The sequence below is a fragment of the Aegilops tauschii genome, chromosome 2, assembly GCF_002575655.3.
Source record: "Aegilops tauschii subsp. strangulata cultivar AL8/78 chromosome 2, Aet v6.0, whole genome shotgun sequence".
Lineage (NCBI taxonomy): Eukaryota > Viridiplantae > Streptophyta > Magnoliopsida > Poales > Poaceae > Aegilops > Aegilops tauschii.
Window position 1 is genome coordinate 192920925 of NC_053036.3, and position 19440 is coordinate 192940364.

Consider the following 19440-nt stretch of genomic DNA (forward strand, 5'->3'; position numbering starts at 1 on the left):
ATCGAATCTGATTGGGCACCGATCATGGAGTTTACCTCCGCGGATATTTTCTAGCACTCGCCCTTGGGCGACGTGCTAGATTCATTAAGGTTCTCTCCTTGTCAGGAGACCCTCGGCCGAACTATGTCCGGCTCGAGTGGGAAGCGGACGACGTAGAAATTCGTTCCCCACCCACCACCCACTTAATAGCCACTGTCGACGATTTAACCGACATGCTTGATTTCGACTCCGAAGACATCGACGGTATGGACGACGATGCAGGAGAGGAACAGGAACCACTGCCCACAGGGCGCTGGACAGCCACTTCGTCACACGATATATACATGGTGGATACACCCAAAGAAAACAATGACGGGGAACGGAAGGATGCAGCGAAGGATAATCCCCTCGAGAAGCAACCAAAGCGACGACGTAGGCGCCGCTCCAAATCCCGCCTCGGCAAAACCAGTGATAACAGCGCAAGAAAGAATAATACCCCGGTCAACTCCAAAGGAAACGACGACCACATGGACCCAGCGACAGAGCAGGATGAGCCAGCGAACGGCGAACATAGTACGGAGCCGCTATCCGATCACCGCGACGCCGAGGGTAAAGCTCATCAACCTGTCTCCGGAGAGGAGAACAGTCCGTACGACGATGCACACATCATCCCGGAAAGGCATTTGGAGCAAGAGAACCTCCATACAAGGCTTATTGCCACCGCGAGGAGTCTGAAGAAGCAGAAGCAAAGGCTTAAGGCCGCGCAAAATACACTCAACAGTAGATGGAACAAAGTGCTAGACACTGAAGAAAATTACGGTGGCAGTCGCCACACAAAGAGCTATCCAAAGCGCAAGCTGCTGCCTGAATTCGATGACGAGGCTTTAGAGCCCATACAGCCGAAAAATAAAACGGCCGATCAGCCGGATCGACCACCCCGTGGCCGCGATAGGGCGGCTAACGATGTCGCACATAAGTTAGCACACGATTTACGTGAGGACTTGCACCAAAAAGCCGTTATGACCAGGTCCATCTACGGATCTAGGAAGCGCGCTCCGGCACAGAATCATGGCCGAACAAACGACTATACTGACCGAATAACAGCTCGGAATCAAAACCGAACACTACAACCGTTAGAATGCCATGACACATCCAAATACAGGGGTGCTGCGCACCCCCTATGCTTCACCGATGAGGTGCTGGATCACGAATTTCCAGAGGGATTCAAACCCGTGAACATAGAGGCATACAACGGAACGACAGACCCTGGGGTCTGGATTGAGGACTTTATCCTTCACATCCACATGGCTCGCGGAGATGATCTCCACGCCATCAAATACTTGCCCCTCAAGTTGAAAGGACCAGCTCGGCACTGGCTGAAAAGCCTCCCTGAAAACTCAATTGGAAGTTGGGAAGAGCTTGAGGATGCTTTTAGGGCTAATTTTCAAGGGACTTATGTCCGACCTCCGGATGCAGACGATTTACGTCATATAATTCAACAGCCAGGAGAGTCAGCCCGAAAGCTTTGGAACAGATTCCTCACTAAGAAGAATCAAATCATCGACTGGCCGAATGCCGAAGCCTTAGCGGCTTTCAAACACAGTGTCCGGGACGAATGGCTCGCCAGACACCTCGGCCAGGAAAACCGAGGACAATGGCAGCCCTAACAAGCCTTATGACCCGCTTTGCGCGGGCGAGGATAGTTGGCTGGCCCGTAGCGGCACCAGCGACCCAGGCACATCTGAAGTCAGGGATGGCAATGGAAAACCATGACGCAATAAAAGCAAGCGTCGAAACAATGAAGACAGCCCAAACAACACGGCAGTAAACGCCGGATTCAGGGGCTCTCAACCCGGTCAACGGAAAAAGCCATTTAAAGGCAGCAGAGATGGACTGTCCAGCCTAAACAAGATTCTAGACAGATTATGTCAGATTCATGGCACCTCCGACAAACCTGCAAATCACACCAACAGAGAATGTTGGGTCTTCAAGCAGGCCGGCAAGCTAAATGTCGAACGCAAGGGGAGGGAGACACCAAGTGAAGACGAGGATGAGCCTCGCCAGCCAAACACTGGGGGACAGAAAAAATTCCCACCAGAGGTCAAAACAGTGAACATGATTCACGTAACGAAGAGGAGGAGCAAATGCGCACTTCGAGACGTATGCGCCGTGGAGCCCGTCACCCCCAAGTTCAACCCTTGGTCGGCCTGCCCGATCACTTTTGATGCAGGGATCACCCGACTAGTATCCGGCACGGAGGATCGGCTGCCTTGGTGCTAGACCCAATAATTGACGGATACCATCTCACCCGAGTCCTTATGGACGGCGACAGTAGTCTTAATCTGATATATCAGGACACAGTCCGCAAAATGGGGATAGACCCAACAAGAATCAGCCAAAGCAATACTACCTTTAAAGGAGTAATACCAGGCCCAGAGGCCCGCTGCACGGGCTCTCTAGTTCTATAGGTTGTATTCGGTTCTCCCGACAACTTCCGAAGCGAAGAATTAACCTTCGACATCGCTCCATTCCGAAGCGGCTATCACGCACTACTCGGAAGAACGGCCTTCGCTCGTTTTAATGCAGTACCGCATTACGCTTATCTTAAGCTTAAGATGCCCGGTCCACGTGGCATCATCATAGTTAGCGGAAACACAGAGCGTTCGTTACGTGCGGAAGAATGTGTGGCGGCTCTAGCAGCCGAACACTGAACGGCCTCTCCAACCAGAATAAATGATCGGTCGTCAAGACCGCGGACACGGCTAGACAAGTCCGGCGCACAACTAGCTGTAACAGCTTAGATAAACCTGAGATTGGGTCGATGGATATACCCCCATAGGTGGTACTAGGGGCTTCCCGCATGTAAAAAGGACTACAGTTCAGCTTGACCCTATTTAGATTGCATTTTAATGGTTTATTAAGAATAACCAATTTTTCGCACGAAGACTTTCACCTAGGTTTTTCTCTTTTACTGATGATAATCGTGCTACACCCTTCCAGGATACGGCACAACGGAGACACAGGCACAGACGTGCAGCAGGGCCCCGCTCAAAGGTTTCTTTTTAGATTAAGACCCTGTGGAAACCTTTCTTACTGTCTCTTATTGCTTCACACCCTCCGGATACTTAACACAAGCGAGAGGGATGCTGGTGTTATTGGCATTTCGTCACGTTAGACTAATGCACGTACCTGGAAATTCAGGGCTCACTATCGAGGGCGTTACTCAGCCCAGTATACGTTGTAAAGTCCGAATACCCTAGGGAGTGTTCGGCATCGCGAGTTTGGCCTTATATGCATCAGCTCCGAATCATGTCTTTGGTCAATAGTTGGGTTTGCTCGGCTCCCGTGTTTTGCTACCTTACGTTCCGCTCTATTGGCTAAGGTGGCACCGGGAGAACTGCTGCGATTGTGCCCTGGTTCATCTGGATGAGCACCTCAGTAGAGAAAGCCGAAAACTGACTATCATGATAAAGCGCGAGACTGGTCAACCACTCGAGGACTCAGCAGAATCTTCGCGATTCCTCCGCATTAACGAAGGACCGGTTTCCCGGTCATGTATGTACGCGCACCGTATTTGGATGAGCGCGGAAGTACCAGGGGCTATATAGTAGCCCCACCGTCAAACTCCTATGGCTAAGTGAAAGTGTTAAAGCAATATAGTCCGATTGCCTTGTTCGCCGCGCTATCACCTCCTTAATGGACCAAGACATTGGATCAAGTGTTAATACGTGCTTTTCCGAACACCCCCACATTATATGCGTGGGGGCTGAAGCCGACGACTGCAAACTTTCAGGTTATATACATACATAAATGGCCGCACAGGAGGCATCATAATACTTTCAGGCAAAAGTATAAACACAGCCTTTATAATCCAAATAGCATCGTTTTTACAATATGGATACATGTCACTCGAACATGATACTCTTCGAGCACTGAGCCTCAATTAAACGAGCGCCTTCTAGGACTTCTTCAAAATAGTGCTCGGCCGAGACCTGGCCTATGGCCGGACCCTGGGTTGCAATAGCGGTGGCCTCCATCTCTACCCAGTATGTCTTAACACGGGCAAGAGCCATCCGCGCACCCTCTATGCATGCCGACCTCTTTACAGCGTCGATATGCGGCACAGCACCAAGGAATCGTTGCACTAAACCAAAATAACTATTCGGCCTTGGTCCTTCCGGCCAAAGATGATCCACGACAGACCTCATGGCAAGTCCGGACAACCTATGGAGCTCAGCCCACTCGGCCATTTGTTCATTTACTAGCAGCGGACGCGTTGGAGCACTGAACTGCGACCAGAACAACTTTTCCACTTCGTGATCTTTCTGATCTTTGAAAAACTCAGTCGCATCAGTAGCACTCATTGCCAAGTCCAAGTACGCGCCTGCGGCACTCCATAATTGATCAAGAGGGGCATACTTCGGATCTCCAAACTTCGTCCGCAACAAAAAGGGCTTCCTAGCCGCGATATCTCCGGCTTGACGGAGCTCCTCCTTCACCGCTCTGATTTTAGAGCGGGTTTCCTTGGCTGCTTCTATGGCTTTCTTCAGGTACGCCACTTTTACTTGGCTTTCCTTTTCAAGAAGCTCATACCGGCCGGCGGCATCTTTCAGCTCAACAGCCATCTTGGCCATTTTATCTTCGCTCTGGCAATGAGCAGCCTATTCGGCTCTTAACTCTTCGGCCGCCTTTAGGGTAGCCGCATCACTTCTCTTGGCTTGTTCCTTGGCTTGGGCAAGCTCCGCCCGAAGGGTCTCCACGGCGGCAGCTCCATCTGCAGTCACAGGATATTATAGATACTAGCATCATGCTCCTCTAAATATCCGTTGACCACCCGAAAATACATACCCTATGCCTCGTCAAGACGCTTGTTCACAAGCGTGATGTCGGCATCTGCCGCGTCAAGCTGCCGCCTCAGTTCGGCAAACTCAGCAGTCCGGCCAGCCACCGGACCCTCAGCCGCCTACACACGAAAGCAGCATGATCATTACCTGGGACTATGATCCTCTGTTTGCCGCCTTTGGACAGCAACCAGAGTCTCAGGGGCTACTATCTGTATAGGGCACACCTAGCATGTGCGGTACCATCAAAAAATATATATTTTACTTTGCGTACCTCAAGGCCTCTTAGCGGGCTCATAAAAGCTTCATGCAACCCACTTTTGGCGATGAAATCCTCTCAACCACCGTACCCGTTAAAGTACGATGCACCTCTGAGATAGCCACTTGCTCCAAAAGACCCATCAGTGCGTCTGGTCATGCACCGGACAGTCCTGGACTCTTTCTGTCGCTCTCCTTAGGAGCCGAATACTCCGGACTTCGGGTGGCCGAAGGGTTACCTTCTGGCCTTGGCGGATCAGGAGAAATCATCCGTGAAGACACCTCAGGGTCGTCCGCCTCATGAGGCGGGGAGATAGGGGGAGGCGTTTCGCTCTCCATCATCTCCGGAAGAAGATCCCCCGAAGACGAACTCTGTCGAGAAGGGCTACGATCTGAACTGCAAGACATACGTCTCGGTTATTGTCCTCGGAGAAGAAGCGGGAAATATTTACCAAAAGTACTCTTGTTCACTTACAGCTCGGTGGAGGGCTGACCCGCTTGCGGGCACGGTGCGGTAAGGACGCCCTCCGGGGCAGGGCCCCCTGACGAAGGTTTCTTCCCTCGTTTCCAAGTCTTCAGAGGCGGTCCTTTTCCTTCCTTGGGGAGAGGGGATTTTAGATTCTTCTCCCTGATTATCCTCCTTCGCGGAGACACTAATTCCCCCGGTTTGGATGAGTAATGCGTGAGGCCCGCTTTCGGCTTCTTTATTCCTCCCTTTATCTTCCCCTGATGGCACTTGATAAGGTGTGTGCTCAAGCATCCTGGCTAGTACAGGATCCGGTGAGCCTTCGGGAAGGGGGGCCGAACACCTGATCATCTTCGCCTTTCTTATCCAGTCCTGGCCAAGAGCGATTTTTTCAGAATGATGTTGTGACAAATGAAAAGACAGCGTGTTCAGCCGCAGAATTACTTACGTGGGTATCTGGACGATTGCAGTTTAGACCCGCATCCTCGGTGGTGTCCGGACACTTTATTCGTGATCCGAAGAACAATCCATACATCTCTTCGAGCGTCACGCCAAAGAATTGCTGAATAGTTCGCGGTCCTTCCGGGTTGAACTCCCACATACGGAGAGGTCGACGTTGGCATGGCAGGACCCGACGAACTAGCATGACTTGCATTACCTTGACAAGGCTAACATCTCTCTTGAGGAGGTCTCGGATGCGACTCTGCAATGTCGACACGTCATTAACTGGCCCCCAGTCCAGCCCCTTGTTGACCCATGACGCCAGTTGTGGCGGGGGCCCGAACGGAAGGCAGGGGCAGCTACCCACTTAGTACTTCGGGGAGCTGTGATGTAAAACCACTCCCGCTGCCATAAGTTGGACATCTCCGGGAAGGAACCCTTTGGCCATGGAGCATCGGCGCCTTTGCTTATTATGGCACCTCCGCATTCTGCGTGTCGCCCATCGATCATCTTTGGCTTCACATTGAAGGTCTAAAGCCATAAGCCGAAGTGTGGGGTGATGCGGAGGAAGGCCTCACACACGACGATAAACGACGAGATGTGAAGGATGGAATCTGGAGCTAGATCATGGAAATCGAGCCCGTAATATAACATAAGCCCTCTAACAAAGGGATCAATACTAAAGCCTAGCCCTCGGAGGAAGTGAGAAACAAATACGACACTCTCGTTGGGTTCGAGAGTGGGGATGACCTGCCCTTGAGCAGGCAGCCTGTGCGAGATTTCGGCGGTCAGATACCTGGCTTCTCTTAGCTTCTTGATGTCCTCCTCTGTGACAGAGGAGGCCATCCACCGGCCTTGAAGGTTGGATCCGGACATGATTGAAGGTCCGAAGCGCTTAGCCTGAGCCTTGAATTTGAGGTGGGGGAAGGTAAGGATCGAGCGCGAGAAGAAAAGGACAGGCCTTGGCCCCTTTATAAAGAGGGTGAATATCAAGCGTCCTCCGCGTGGCCGTTTTGGAACTTGCCTAAAATCGAGGAGTCATACTAGCAAGCATGATTGGGTTACCCACACCCGTATTGATGAGAATCTCGTGATAAGGGGAACACGATCTCTGCTTCGACAAGACGTGCCAATAAAACCACCTCGCAACACGTGCAGTGGCAGGCTGGGAAAACGGTTCGTAATGACTGGACCACGGCAGGATGTCGCGTTATGAAAAGTTGTCAGCAGATTAGATTTGTGGAATATTATACTCTCTACGGTGGTATGTGGAATTTGTTTTGCAGAGCCGGACACGATCCTTGTGTTCAAAATCTTCTATGGAGTATTCGGAGGAGGAACCCGCCTTGCAATGCCGAAGGCAATCTGCACGCCGGACTCATCGTCATTGAAGCCTGGTTCAGGGGCTACTGAGGGAGTCCTGGATTAAGGGGTACACGGACAGCCGGACTATATACTTTGGCTGGACTGTTGGACTATGAAGATACAAGATTGAAGACTTCGTCCCGTGTCCGGGTGGGACTCTCCTTTGCGTGGAAGGCAAGCTTGGCAATTCGGATATGTAGATCTCCTCCCTTGTAACCGACTCTGTGTAACCCTAGCCCCTTCCGGTGTCTATATAAACCGGAGGGTTTTAGTCCGTAGGACAACAATAATCATAATCATAGGCTAGCTTCTAGGGTTTAGCCTCTACGATCTCGTGGTAGATCAACTCTTGTAATACTCATATCATCAAGATCAATCAAGCAGGAAGTAGGGTATTACCTCCATCGAGAGGGCCCGAACCTGGGTAAACATTGTGTCCCCCGCCTCCTGTTACCATCCGCCTTAGACGCACAGTTCGGGACCCCCTACCCGAGATCCGCTGGTTTCGACACCGACACCCCCCTTTCCTTTATCTCCTCCTCCTCTTTCCCCCTTCTCCTTGTAGGAATAGGAAAGGGGGGGCGATGCCTACTTCGAGTAGGACTCCCCCCTTGGGTGCGCCACCCTTGGCCGGCCTCCTCCTCCTCCCTCCGTCCTTTATATACGGGGGAAGGGGGCACCCCATAGACACACAAGTTGATCTTTAGCCGTGTGCGGTGCCCCCCTCCATAGTTTCACACCTCAGTCATATCATTGTAGTGCTTAGGCGAAGCCCTGCACCGGTAACTTCATCATCACCGTCTCCACGCCGTCGTGTTGACGAAACTCTCCGTCGGCCTCAACTGGATCAAGAGTTCGAGGGACGTCACCAAGCTGAACGTGTGCAGATCGTGGAGGTGTCGTGCGTTCGGTACTTGCATCGGTTGGATCGCGAAGACGTTCGACTACATCAACCGCGTTACTAAACGCTTCCGCTTTCGGTCTACGAGGGTACATGGACACACTCTCCCGCTCGTTGCTATGCTTCTCCTAGATAGATCTTGCGTGATCGTAGGCAAATTTTTTGAAATACTATGTTCCCAACAGTAAGCAGCTTTACCGAGGTGTTTTATTGAAAAATTCTTATTCAAATATCCTTTTATGCTATCCAGAAATTCTACATCATTTCCAATCAACAATATGTCATCCACATATAATATCAGAAATGCTACAGAGCTCCCACTCACTTTCTTGTAAATACATGCTTCACCATAAGTCTGTATAAAACCATATGCTTTGATCATCTTATCAAAGCGTATATTCCAACTCCGAGATGCTTACACCAGTCCATAGATGGATCGCTGGAGTTTGCACACTTTGTTAGAACCTTTAGGATCGACAAAACCTTTTGGTTGCATCATATAAAACTCTTCTTTAGTAAATCATTTAAGGAATGCAGTTTTGATATCCATTTGCCAGATTTCATAAAATGCAGCAATTGCTAACATGATTCGAACAGACTTAAGCATTGCTACGAGTGAGAAAATCTCATTGTAGTCAACACCTTGAACTTGTCGAAAACCTTTTGCGACAAGTTGAGCTTTATAGATAGTAACACTACTATCAGTATCCATCTTCCTCTTGAAGATCCATTTATTCTCAATGGCTTGCCGATCATTGGGCAAGTCCACCAAAGTCCACACTTGGTTCTCATACATGGATCCTATATCAAATTTCATGGCCTCAAGCCATTTATCGGAATCTGGCCTCATCATCATTTCTTCATAGTTCGTAGGTTCGTCATGGTCTAGTAACATGATTTCTAGAACAAGATTACCATACCACTCTAGTGTGGACCGTGCTCTGGTTGACCTACGAGGTTTGGTAGTAACTTGATCTGAAGTTTCATGATCATTATCATTAGCTTCCTCTATAGTTGGTGCAGGCATCACGGGAACGGTTTTCTGTGATGAGGTACTTCCCAATTCAAGAGAAGGTACAATTACCTCATCAAGTTCTACTTTCCTCCCACTCACTTCTTTCGAGAAAAAATCTTTCTCTAGAAAGGATCCATTCTTAGCAACTAAGATCTTACCTTCGGATTTGTGGTAGAAGGTGTACCCAACAGCTTCTTTTGGGTATCCTATGAAGACGCACTTCTCCGATTTGGGTGCGAGCTTATCAGGCTGAAGCTTTTTCACATAAGCATCGCAACCCCAAACTTTAAGAAACGATAGCTTAGGTTTCTTGCCAAACCACAGTTCATACAGTGTCGTCTCAACGGATTTAGACGGTGCCCTATTTAACGTGAATGCAGTTGTCCCTAATGCATAACCCCAAAACGATAGTGGTAAATCGGTAAGAGACATCATAGATCGCACCATATCTAATAAAGTACGGTTACAACGTTCAGACACACCATTACGTTGTGGTGTTCCAGGTGGCGTGAGTTGTGCACTATTCCACATTGTTTTAAATGAAGGCCAAACTCGTAGCTCAAATATTCGCCTCCGCGATCAGATTGTAGAAACTTTATTTTCTTGTGACGATGATTCTCCACTTCACTCTGAAATTCTTTGAACTTTTCAAATGTTTCAGACTTGTGTTTCATTAAGTAGATATATCAATATTTGCTCAAATCATCTGTGAAGGTCATAAAATAACTATACCCGCCGCGAGCTTCAACACTCATCGGACAGCATACATCGGTATGTATTATTACCAATAAGTCATAAGCTCGCTCCATTGTTTCGGAGAACGGAGTTTTAGTCATCTTGCACATGAGGCATGGTTCGCAAGTATCAAATGATTCATAATCAAGTGATTCCAAAAGCTCATCAGCATGGAGTTTCTTCATGCGCTTTACACCAATATGACCTAAATGGCAGTGCCACAAATATTTTGCACTATCATTATCAACTTTGCATCTTTTGGCATCAATATTAATATGTGTATCACTACGATTGAGATTCAATAAACCATTTACATTGGGTGTATGACCATAGAAGGTTTTATTCATGTAAACAGAACAACAATTATTCTCTGACTTAAATGAATAACCGTATTGCAATAAACATGATCCAATCATATTCATGCTCAACGCAAACACCAAATAACATTTATTTAGGTCCAACACTACTCCTGAAGGTAGAGAGAGAGTGTGATGGTGATCGATCAACCTTGGAATTACCTCCGACACACATCGCTGCCTCGTCCTTAACTAGTCTCTGTTCATTCTGCAATTCCCGTTTCGAGTTACTAATCTTAGCAACTGAACCGGTATCAAATACCCAGGGGTTGCTACGAACACTAGTAAAGTACACATGAATAATCTGTATATCAAGTATACCTTTGTTCACTTTGCCATCCTTCTTATCCGCCAAGTATTTGGGGTAGTTCCGCTTCTAGTGACCATTTCCTTTGCAGTAGAAGCACCCAGTTTCAGGTTTGGGTCTAGCTTTGGGCTTCTTCATGGGAGTGGGAACTTGCTTACCATTCTTCTTGAAGTTCCCTTTCTTTCCCTTGCCCTTTTTCTTGAAACTAGTGGCCTTGTTAACCATCAACACTTGATTCTATTTCTTGATTTCTACCTTTCGCCGATTTTAGCATCGCGAAGAGCTTGGGAATCGTTTTCGTCATCCCTTGCATATTATAGTTCATCACGAAGTTCTAGTAACTTGGTGATAGTGACTAGAGAACTCTGTCAATCACTATCTTATCCGGAAGATTAACTCCCACTTGATTCAAGCGATTGTAGTACCCAGACATTCTGAGTACATGCTCACTAGCTGAGCTATTCTCCTCCATCTTGTAGGCAAAGTACTTGTCAGAGGTCTCATACCTCTTAACACGGGCATGAGTCTAAAATATCATTTTCAGCTCTTGGAACATCTCATATGCTCCATGGCGTTCAAAACATTTTTGAAGTCCCGGTTCTAAGCCGTAAAGCATGGTGCACTAAACTATCAAATAGTCATCATACTGAGCTTGTCAAACGTTCATAAAGTCTGCATCTGCTCCTGCAATAGGTCTGTCACCTAGCGGTGCATCAAGGACATAATTCTTCTGTGCAGCAATGAGGATAATCCTCAGATCACGGATCCAGTCCACATCATTGCTAATATCATCTTTCAACTTTAGTTTTCTCTAGGAACATATCAAAAATAAAACAGGGGAGCTATACGCGAGCTATTGATCTACAACATAGATATGCTAATACTATCAGGACTAACTTCATAATAAATTAAGTTCAATTAATCATATTACTTAAGAACTCCCACTTAGATAGACATCCCTCAAGTCATCTAAATGATACATGATCCAAATCAACTAAACCATGTTCGATCATCACGTGAGATGGAGTAGTCATCAATGGTGAACATCACCTATGTTGATCATATCTACTATATGATTCACGTTCAACCTTTCGGTCTCCAGTGTTCCGAGGCCATGTCTGTACATGCTAGGCTCGTCAAGTTTAACCCGAGTATTCCCCATGTGCAAAACTGTCTTGCACCCGTTGTATGTGAACGTAGAGCTTATCACACCCGATCATCACGTGGTGTCTCAGCACGACGAACTGTCGCAATGGTGCATACTCAGGGAGAACACTTATACCTTGAAATTTTAGTAAGGGATCATCTTATAAAGCTATCGCCGTACTAAGCAAAATAATATGCATAAAAGATAAACATCGCATGCAATCAAAATATGTGACATGATATGGCCATCATCATCTTGTGCCTTTGATCTCCATCTCCAAAGCACCGTCATGATCTCCATCGTCACCAGCTTGACACCTTGATCTCCATCGTAGCGTCCTGGTCGTCTCGCCAACTATTGCTTCTACAACTATCGCTAACGCATAGTGATAAAGTAAAGCAATTACATGGCGTTTGCAATTCATACAATAAAGAGACAATCATAAGGCTCCTATCAGTTGCCAGTGACTTTTACAAAACATGATCATCTCATACAATAATGTATGTCACATCATGTCTTGACCATATCACATCACAAAATGCCCTGCAAAAACAAGTTAGACGTCCTCTAATTTGTTGTTGCAAGTTTTACGTGGCTGCTACGGGCTTCTAGCAAGAAGCGTTCTTACCTACGCATCAAAACCACAACAGTGATTTATCAAGTTTTCTGTTTTAACCTTCAACAAGGACCAGCCGCAGTCAAATTCGATTCAACTAAAGTAGGAGAAACAGACACCCACCAGCCACCTTTATGCAAAACTAGTTGCACGTCTGTCGGTGGAACCGGTCTCATGAACGTGGTCATGTAAAGTTGGTCCGGGCCACTTCATCCAACAATACCTCCGAATCAAAATAAGACATTGGTGGTAAGCAGTATGGTGATCACCGCCCACAACTCTTTGTGTTCTACTCGTGCATATCATCTACGCATAGACCTGGCTCGGATGCCACTATTGGGAAACGTAGCATGCAGTTTCAAAAAATTTCCTACGCTCACGCAATATCTATCTAGGAGATGGCTACCAACGAGAGGGGGAGAGGATGTCTATGTACCCTCGTAGACCGAAAGCGGAAGCGTTTGACAACGCGGTTGATGTAGTCGAACTTCTTATCGTTCCGACCGATCAAGCACCGAACATACGACACCTCCGAGTTCCGCACACATTCAGCTCGATGGCGTCCCTCGAACTCTTAATCCAGCAAAGTGTCGAGGAAGTAGATGAGTTCCGTCAGCACAACGGCATGGTGATGGTGATGGTGAAGTGATCCGCGCTGGACTTCGCCCAAGCACTACCAGAATATGACCGAGGGTGTAATCTGTGGAGGGAGGCACCACACACGGCTAACATATTTTCTTGTCTGTTCTAGGCGCCTACCCCCCTCATATATATAGGTGAGAGGGAGAGGGAGCATCCAAGGGGCGCCCCAAGTAGGAGGAATCCTACTTGGGGGCTTGTCTAATTCGGCCCCCTCCCCCTTACCATATTCACCGGAGGGGGAAGGAAAGAGGAGGGAGGAGGGAAGGAAGGGGGAGGCCGAATCCCTCCCCTTCCTTCTCTCTTCCCCCTTTCCTTCCTCCTAAGGTGCAGCCCATATGGACAGCGCAGCAGCCCCTGATGGCTGCTGCGTTTCCCCTCTTGGCCCATTAGGCCCATATCTTTGCCGGGGGTGCCTGGAACCCCTTCCGGTGACCCAAAATGTACCCAGTACCCAGAACATTTCCGGTGTCCGAATACTATCATCCTATATATCAATCTTTACCTCTCGACCACTTCAAGACTCATCCTCATGTCTGTGATCTCATCCGGGACTCCGAACAACATTCAGTCACCAAATCACATAACTCATATAATACGAAATCGTCATTGAACGTTAAGCGTGCGGAACCTACGGGTTCGAGAACTATGTAGACATGACTGAGATGCTCATATTGGGTCCTACATATTCTACGAAGATCTTTATCGGTCGAACCATAATGACAACATACATTATTCCCTTTGTCGTCAGTATGTTACTTGCCCCAGATTCGGTCGTCGATATCTCATACCTAGTTCAATCTCGTTACCGGCAAGTCTCTTTACTCGTTCCATAGTACATCATCCCGCAACTAACTCATTACTCACATTGCTTGCAAGGCTTCTTATGATGTGCATTACCGAGAGGGCCTAGAGATACCTCTCTGATACTCGGAGTGACAAATCCTAATCTCAATCTATGCCAACCCAACAAGCACCTTCGGAGATACCTGTAGAGCATATTTATAATCACCCAGTTACGTTGTGACGTTTGATAGCACACAAGGTATTCCTCCGGTATCCGGGAGTTGCATAATCTCATAGTTGAAGGAATATGTATTTGACATGAAGAAAGCAGTAGCAATAAAACTGAACGATCAATATGCTAAGCTAACGGATGGGTCTTGTCCATCACATCATTCTCCTAATGATGTGATCCCATTATCAAATGGCAACACATGTCTATGATTAGGAAGCTTAACCATCTTTATAACGAGCTAGTCTAGTAGAGGCTTACTAGGGACACGGTGTTTTGTCTATGTATCCACACATGTATCAAGTTTCTGCTTAATACAATTCTAGCATGAATAATAAACATTTATCATGATATAAGGAAATATAAAATAACAACTTTATTATTGCCTCTAGGGCATATTTCCTTCACTCTGGCACCTCTACAAATCTCAGCTTCCCTCTGCGAAGGGCCCATCTATTTACTTTTATGCAATTTTTATTTTTATATCTTCTCTTATAAAGCACCAACTAGGGAACACTATTATCATACTTTTGAATTGGATGTAGCTAATATTTGAGTGTGTTTCATGAATGGATCAATGATTGAGCATAATGGGCTAGGGATAGCTCTCTTTAGCGTTGATATTTTGAAAGACATGGTTGCTTGTTGATATGCTTGAGTATTGATGTCTTCATATCAAATTATAGACTATTGCTTTGAATCACTTAAAGTCCAAATGTCCATGCTACAACAGAAAAAATTATGTGATGAATATGATATGTAGCATTCCACATCAAAAATTCTGTTTTTATCATTTACCTACTCGAGGGCGAGCAGGAATTAAGCTTGGGGATGCTTGATACGTCTCCAACATATCTATAATTTTTTATTGTTCCATGCTATTAAAGTATCAATCTTGGATGTTTTATATACATTTACTAGTATCTTATTATTTTTTGGGATGAACCTATTAACCTAGTGCCCAGTGCTAGTTGCTGTTTTTTTCTTATTTTTTACTTTGCGGAATATCAATACCAAACGAAGTCCAATTGCCCTGAAACTTTTTAGAGATTTTTTTCTGGTGATAAGAGATCCTGGAAGCTTCTGGAGCACAGGAGAGGAGGCCTGTGGGGCCCACTAGACACCAGGGCACGCCAGGGGCCTTTGGCACGCCCTGATGGGTAGTGGGGCCCATAGGCACCCCCTTGACTTACCTCCACCTCTATATATACTCTAAAATCCCAAAAGCCCTAGGGGAGTCGACGAAATACTTTTTTAGCCGCCACATGTTCCAGAACCATGGGATCCGATATAGAGGCCTTTTCCGGCACTCTGCCGGGTGGGGCAACGGTCACGATGGGGGTTCTTCATCATCCTTGATGCCTGACCCTTCCATTTTGCATCATGTTTTTCTACTGTTATTTATAATGTTTTTATGCATAACAATGCTTTATGGAGTAACTTTTATCTCATAATATGCAAGGTTTACACAAAGAGGGAGAATGTCGGTAGCTGGATTATGGACCTGAAAAAGCTGCGTCAAAGTTACCTATTTTGCACATCTCCAAATGAGCTGAAAATTTACGGAGAATTGTTTTGGAATATATGAAAAATACTGGCGCAAATAACTACCAGAGGGGGCCACCCTGGTGAGCACAAGACACCGGGGAGCGCCTGGCCCCCAAGCGCGCCCTGGTGGGTTGTGCCCTCCTCGGCCCACCTCCGGTGCCCATCTTCTGGTATATAAGTCATTTTGACCTGGAAAAAAATCAGAGGATGACTTTCAGGGCGGAGCGCCGCCATCTCGAGGCTGAACTTGGGTAGGAGCACCTTTGCCCTCCTACGAAGCGATTCCGCCGGGGAAACTTCCCTCCCGGAGGAGGAAATCATCGCCATCGTCGTCACCAACAACCCTCTTATCTTTGGGAGGGCAATCTTCATCAACATCTTCAACAGCACCATCTCCTCTCAAACCCTAGTTCATCTCTTATGTTCAATCTTTGTACCAGAACCTCAGATTGGTACCTCTGGGGGACTAGTAGTGTTGACTACATCTTATAATTGATTATTAGTGTTGATTAGTACCTCTGGGTGACTAGTGTCGGAACAATAGATTGGTGCTTGTGGGTGACTAGTAGTGTTGATTACATTTTGTAATTTATTACTATATGGTTTATTTGGTGGAAGATTATATGTTCAGATCCATTATGCTATTTAATACCCCTCTGATCTTGAGCATGATTATCATTTGTGAGTAGTTACTTTTGTTCTTGAGGTCACGGGAGAAATCTTGTTGCAAGTAATCATGTGAACTTGATATGTGTTCGATATTTTGATGATATGTATGTTGTGATTCCCTTAGTGGTGTCATGTGTACGTCGACTACATGACACTTCACCATATTTGGGCCTAAGTGGATGCATTTTGGAGTAGTTATTAGATAATGGGTTGGGAGAGTTACAGAAGCTTAAACCCTAGTTTATGCTATGGTTAGATTTTATATTAATACTTTTCTCGTAGTTGCGGATGCTTGCGAGAACAGTACCTAAGCACCGGTCCACCCACATATCAAATTATCAAAGTGAAGGAAATATGCCCTAGAGGCAATGATAAATTTGTTATTTATATTTCCTTATATCATGATAAATGTTTATTATTCATGCTAGAATTGTATTAACCGGAAACTTAGTACATGTGTGAATACATAGACAAAACAGAGTGTCCCTAGTATGCTTCTACTTGACTAGCTCATTAATCAAAGATGATTATGTTTCCTGACCATAGACATGTGTCGTCATTTGATGAAGGGGATCACATCATTAGAGAATGATGTGATGGACAAGACCCATCCGCTAGCTTAGCATTATGATCGTTTAGTTTTATTGCTATTGCTTTCTTCATGACTTATACATGTTCCTATGACTATGAGATTATGTAACTCCCGAATACCGGAGGAACACCTTGTGTGCTATCAAACGTCACAACGTAACTGGGTGATTATAAAGATGCTCTACAGGTGTCTCCAAAGGTGTTTGTTGGGTTGGCATAGATCGAGATTAGGATTTGTCACTCCGTGTATCGGAGAGGTATCTCTGGGCCCTCTCGGTAATGCACATCACTATAAGCCTTGCAAGCAATGTGACTAATGAGTTAGTTGCGGGATGATGCATTACGGAACGAGTAAAGAGACTTGCTGGTAACGAGATTGAACTAGGTATGATGATACCGACGATCGAATCTCGGACAAGTAACATACCGATGACAAAGGGAACAACCTATGTTGTTATGCAGTTTGACCGATAAAGATCTTCGTAGAATATGCAGGAGCCAATATGAGCATCTAGGTTCCGTTATTGGTTATTGACCGGAGATGTGTCTCGGTCAAGTCTACATGGTTCTCGAACCCGTAGGGTCTGCACGCTTGTTCGATGACGATTTGTATTATGAGTTATGTGATTTGATGACCGAAGATTGTTCGGAGTCCCGTATGAGATCACGGACATGACGAGGAGTCTCGAAATGGTCGAGATGTAAAGATTCATATATTGGAATGCTATATTCGGACATCGGAATGGTTCCGAGTGATTCGGGTATTTTTCGGAGTACCGGAGAGTTACGGGAATTCGCCGGGGGCGGAGAGAGGGAAGAAGGGCCACGAGGTGGCGCGCGCCTCCCCCTGCCCAAACCAAATTGGACAAGGGTTGGGGCGCCCCTCCCCCCTTTCCTTCTCCCTCTCCCTCCTTTCCTTCTTTCTCACTCCGAAAAGGAATGGGAATCCTACTAGGACTTGGGAGTCCCTACACTTGGCGCGCCCCTAGGAGGGTCGGCCTCTCTCTCTCCCTCCTTTATATACGTGGGCAGGGGGCACCCCAAAGGCTCTCCAAGATTTGTCTTAGCCGTGTGCGGTGCCCCCCTCCACACATACACACCTCGGTCATATCGTCGTAGTGCTTAGGCGAAGCCCTGCACCGGTAACTTCATCATCACCGTCACCACGCCGTCGTGCTGACGGAACTCTCCCTCGTCCTCAACTGGATCAAGAGCTCGAGGGACGTCATCATGCTGAACATGTGCTGAACACGGAGGTGCCATACGTTTGGTACTTGGATTGTGAAGAGGTTTGACTACATCAACCACGTTACTAAACGCTTCCGCTTTCGGTCTACAAGGATACGTAGACACACTCTCCCATCTCATTGCTATGCATCTCCTAGATAGATCTTGCGTGATCGTAGGATTTTTTTTTTGAAATACTGCGTTCCCCAACAGTGGCATCCGAGCCAGGTCTATGCGTAGATATTATATGCACGAATAGAACACAAAGAGTTGTGGGCGATAATAGTCATACTGCTTACCACCAACGTCTTACTTTGATTCGGCGGTATTGTTGGATGAAGCGCCCCGGACCGACATTACATGACCGCGTTCATGAGACTGGCTCTACCGACGTGCTTCGCACACAGGTGGCTGGCGGGTGTCTGTTTCTCCAACTTTAGTTGAATCGAGTTTGACTACGGCCGGTCCTTGTTGAAGGTTAAAACAGCACACTTGATGAAAAATCGTTGTGGTTTTGATGCGTAGGTAAGAACGGTTCTTGCTAGAAGCCCGTAGCAGCCACGTAAAACTTGCCACAACAAAGTAGAGGACATCTAACTTGTTTTTGCAGGGCATGTTGTGCTGTGATATGGTCAAGACATGATGTGATATAATTTGTTGTATGAGATGATCATGTTTTGTTGAAGTTATCGGCAACTGGCAGGAGCCTTATGGTTGTCTCTTTATTGCATAAGATGCAAGCGCCATGTAATTGCTTTAGTTTATCGCTATGCGATAGCAATAGTTGCAAAAGCAATAGTTGGCGAGACGACCATGTGATGACACGTTGATAGAGATCAAGATGATGGAGATCATGGTGTCATGCCGGTGACGATGGAGATCATGACGGTACTTTGGAGATGGAGATTAAAGGCACAAGATGATGATGGTCATATCATGTCACATATTTTGATTGCATGTGATGTTTATCTTTTATGCATCTTATTTTGCCTAGTACGTCGGTAGCATTATAAGATGATCCCTCACTAAATTTCTAGGTATAAGTGTTCTCCCTGAGTATGCACCATTGCGACAGTTCATCGTGCCGAGACACCACGTGATGATCGGGTGTGACAAGATCTACATTCACATACAATGGGTGCAAGCCAGTTTTGCACATGCAGAATACTCGGGTTAAACTTGACGAGCCTAGCATATGCAGATATGGCCTCGGAACACTGAGACCAAAAGGTCGAACATGAATAATATAGTAGATATGATCAACATAGTGATGTTCACCATTGAAAACTACTCCATCTCACGTGATGATCGGACAAGGTTTAGT